This window comes from Triticum dicoccoides, chromosome 3B, assembly GCF_002162155.2.
Source record: "Triticum dicoccoides isolate Atlit2015 ecotype Zavitan chromosome 3B, WEW_v2.0, whole genome shotgun sequence".
Taxonomy (NCBI): Eukaryota; Viridiplantae; Streptophyta; class Magnoliopsida; order Poales; family Poaceae; genus Triticum; species Triticum dicoccoides.
In genome coordinates this window covers 746,651,548-746,655,727 of record NC_041385.1, presented here as the reverse complement: position 1 = coordinate 746,655,727, position 4,180 = coordinate 746,651,548, and the positions used below count along the sequence as shown (strand labels likewise).

Genomic DNA, 4,180 nt, shown 5'->3' with positions numbered 1-4,180 from the left:
AAAACAATTGGTCAAAATAGTGCAAGGAGTGACTTGTATATAGCAATATTTTTTTCCTTGAAGTCAATGCTAGGTTTTTATTCGTGAAAATTTATATACTGGTGCAAAAGAAAGTCAAGTTTATTCAGAAAAACTTTTGAATTTTTCTGTAATTATTAAACTTTTTTCCAATATAAATGTATATACAGCCAGTAACCAGGGGCATTTCCCACGACACTATAGACAATGGTCCGCTCCAGAAATTTCATGTGATCAACTCAAATAAGTTTAGTGCTTTAGTCTTTTGAGCCCATCTTCAACTTTCATTCCGGATTCACCACTATATTCCATTATTGTAATGGTAGTAATAAACAACAATGTATATTTGTATCTTTTTGTACCGGAAAAGTATAAAAAGTTGAGCTCTTTGTGTAATTCTGTAACAGGCTCCAGTAAGGCGCGTGATATCATGTGTGACCCAAACATCTCTGTGGACGACCGGGCTAAGATCACTACTATTATGTGGTCGATATGGCATTCCAGAAATCGGATCAAACATGGGGAGGTAGGACGAGACCCAGCCTCTACTATTCAAGCCACAAAAGAAGCAATAGCTTTGCTGCAGCTACCTAGAAAGGCAGCTATGATCCTGCCAGGTTTTGGATGGCGACCACCCGAGGAGGGTGTCGTTAAAATCACCACCGATGGAGCTCTCGATTTGAATGGTGGCAATGGGGGAGCAGGTGGAGTCGCCCGTTCGTCCACAGCGTTTTTGGGAGCTTGGAGTAAACCTTTCTCTGGGGTGTCTGATCCCCTGATCATTGAGGCTTTGGCACTGCGGGAAGGAGCTTGTTTGGCAGCACTTCGAGGCTTCCTTCAGGTGATAATGGAGGTAGATTGTCTAGGCTTGTGTCGCTCTGGAGTACTCGCCACTTTTCTCGTTCTATTGTGGCGCCAATCTTGTTAGAAATAGGAGAGCTCATTAGTAGTTTCACTTCTTTTGATATTCAACATGTAAGTAGGTCAGCTAATGTGCCGGCGCATCTTTGTGCAAAACATGCATGCACCTTGAATGTGACCGAAACTTGGCTGGCTGAGACCCCTAGCTTCCTTGTGACCAGCCTTCTGGCTGACTGTCCGGGGAATGCTCTTATCTGAATAAAGTTCTCTGATTTGCCTGCAAAAAAAAAAAAGGCTCCAGTAAGGCAAATTTGGTCATCTGCCAGTGGTGGCCCAAGACACGTCATCACTGCAGACATTGACCGACGACGACGCGTTGTAGGCATGTGATCCAGGAGAAAAGTCGGACGGCCCCGGCCTTGACAGGATCGGCAGCGTGAGGTCTTCGGATTGCAAGAAGTTCATGAGCTGCACAACGGACGGCCGCACGCACGGGCTCGGGTGTGTGCACCAGAGCCCGACGACCAGCGCGCGGTGTAGCTGCCACTTGCAATCGTCGAGCTGCTTGTCTCTCTTTATCCTTTCATCCACCGCTTCAACAATGGCGCTCTTCTCGTACAGGTTCCAGATCCACTTGAGCAGCGGTAGCGCCCTGTCTACTTTGTCAGCTGTTGTTGGTTGCTCCATCTCCATCTCCGTGTCCGGCCGCTGGCCGGACACTACCTCCAACACAACGATGCCAAAGCTGTAGACATCGGATTCGGCGGTCGGCCTGCGTGTGCGGACGAACTCCGGGTCTATGTACCCTGCAGTGCCAATGACAACTTGATGCTGCGTGATGAGTCAAGAAGTATGTTGCTTGGTTTGATGTCGCCATGCAGCACACACTGATCCCACTCTGTGTGGAGATAGTGTAGTGCAGATCCCAAGCCAAGGATAATTCTGTATCTGAATGTGTGGTGTGGTGTGTTAGGTTAACTAGTAATGGGAATGATGGAAATGATGAAAAAAACTAGTAACAGGAATGATGGAAAAAAAGACATTCCATGCCGTGATGGTTTTGTTGCGTACATTACCTCTCTGACCAAGTGAGTAGACGATCAGTGTTGTATATGTGTCGGTCAAGGCTGCCTTCCAGCACAAGCTCGTAGACGAGCAGGAGACCTTTGCGGCTACCGGACCGGTGCCTCAGCCGGCTTATGATTTTCACCTCGGATTCAAACTCTTTCCTCCCCTACGCAGATGATTCCGCGGAGAGCATCTTGATGGCCACTGGGCAGTCTTGGTCGCTCAGGCTGCCTCGATACACGTTGCCAAAGCCACCTCGCCCGAGCTTCCCCTCCTCCGCGAAGTCCTTGGTCGCAGCCGCGAGCTCACGGTAGCGGTACCGTCTAGGGCCTATCCCTCTCTCGAACTCAGCCTGCTCGCGTTCTTCGTTGTTGGAATCGTCTAGTCTCTTCCATATACGTCGCCGACGGACTAGGACGACGGCGATGACGCAGAGCAACACTAGAAAAGCTACTACTACGAAAGGCACTAGCACATGCACTAGTCGCCGCCGGAGACTGGTGCTGCTACCTGCTAGTAGCCACCATGGCATCATCTAGAGTGGAGCTAAATGACCAAGACATCACCTGATGCAGCTCGCTGCAGAGGCCAGTTGATGCGGCGAAGCCGATTGCAACTCCATGAGGCAAATCCGCCTTCATGTCCACCGACGTGTTCACCATGTCCGGCTCGTCGTCGTTGATGCGAAGACGGGCGATCAGGACACCTGTGTGGTTGTCGTAGTTGATCTCGGCAGTCATGACCGCGTCGTTAGAGACCAAGCGCTTCGTCACGTTTGTGTAGGCGCTGGAGTTGATGTTGTTCACGTCTATGCCGATGTGGTTCAAGTGGTTGTCGTTGTGGTCCCAGGAGTTGGGGTAGGCGTCGAACTCCACCGTGACGATGCGGTCATCTCCGGCGGCGTTGAAGCGGTTGCTGTCGTTGAAGAGAGCGAGGTTCTCCCCGACGCTGTTGGGAGGGAGCCTCGACGGGAAAGTGCCCCAGGAAGAAAGCCATGCCGTCACCAGCACTGTCACGAGTGACGTGGCTCAAGCTGCATAGACGAAGATTTTCGTCCGTCTCGTCCTTGGGCCTGATCCGGAACGTGAAGTTGGAGGAAAAGCTGGCCACCTTGCCGGTGGCGTTGTTGCAGAGCGGCACCAGCCGAGCATATGACGCTCGGCCGACGCTGAGGAAGTTGGCTTTGAGCTCGTTCTTTGTTAGCTCAATTGCGTCGGAGCCCATGCGCGCGTCGCGTTCGCGCCTGAGCTCCGTTTCACAGAGGTCGCCGGAGCTGGAGAAGTTGAAGCTGAAGGAGAGCACGGTAGCCATTGACAAGGACGATGAGTAGCTGAGACAAATGTACACGGGGACGGGTAGGAGGCGATGCGGCCTCATTATGGTTGATATTTGGCTCGGGATCGAGAGACGGGGTGAGACAGCTATAACTAGCTTCATTCGGTTCTAGTGGCACCTCCCCGCCCGGACAGCTTCAGGATCAGGTGGCGCCACGCAGGCTCGATGTGATATGTCTCCCAGCTTTGAAATTTAGTTTCGCTTCTACACTAGCTAGTGCCGGCATTCCGTCGGTTTTCACATGTGCTAGTCCACTGGCCTACTACTACAAGGACGCAGACGAGTCGTGTCGCACACGACGATCACACCCACTAAAATCTAAGAGCATCTCCAACGGTTGAGCCCCCAAAAGCAACTTTTTCAGCAGTTTGGAGTTGATCCGGCGATAAATTTAGCTTGGGGGTCAAAAATTACCCAGCCGTGCCCCCCACCCAACAGCAGTGGAGTGCCCAGTTCACAGCAAATCAGGCCACGCCCAGTCCACGGCGACCATCTCCTCCCTGCTCCTCGCGCCCGCCAGCCAGCTGCCGCCGTGCTCCCGCGGCCGGCCTCCCCGCCGTGCGCCCGTCCTCCTGCCGCCCCTCCACCTCCATCTGCAGCAGCTCCTCCGCCGAGCTCCGCCCCGGTCGCGCGCTCCGCCCAGCCGTGAGCTCTGCGCCTGAGCTCCGCTCCGGCCTCCCGCCTACCTGCTCGTCGTCCGTCCTCTCTCCCGTCGAAAAAGAGATGAGAGAGAGAGGAGAGAGGAAGAGGCTGACAGTAGGTCTTTTGCATGGGATAAGTAGCGCGGGCGCCCCCAGCTCCTTGGGTTTGGGCTGGGATCGCCGGCGGTAAATTTGGCTAAATCCGACGCTTTTTGAGAACTTGGGGGCACGACTGGAGAGAAAATTGGTCGCCGGCG

General features: G+C 53.0%; 1 pseudogene; it reads right to left on the bottom strand.

The window, feature by feature from the left end:
* Positions 1–1,194: 1,194 nt before the first annotated feature.
* LOC119282016 lies at positions 1,195–3,324 on the bottom strand (annotated as a pseudogene).
* Positions 3,325–4,180: the final 856 nt, after the last annotated feature.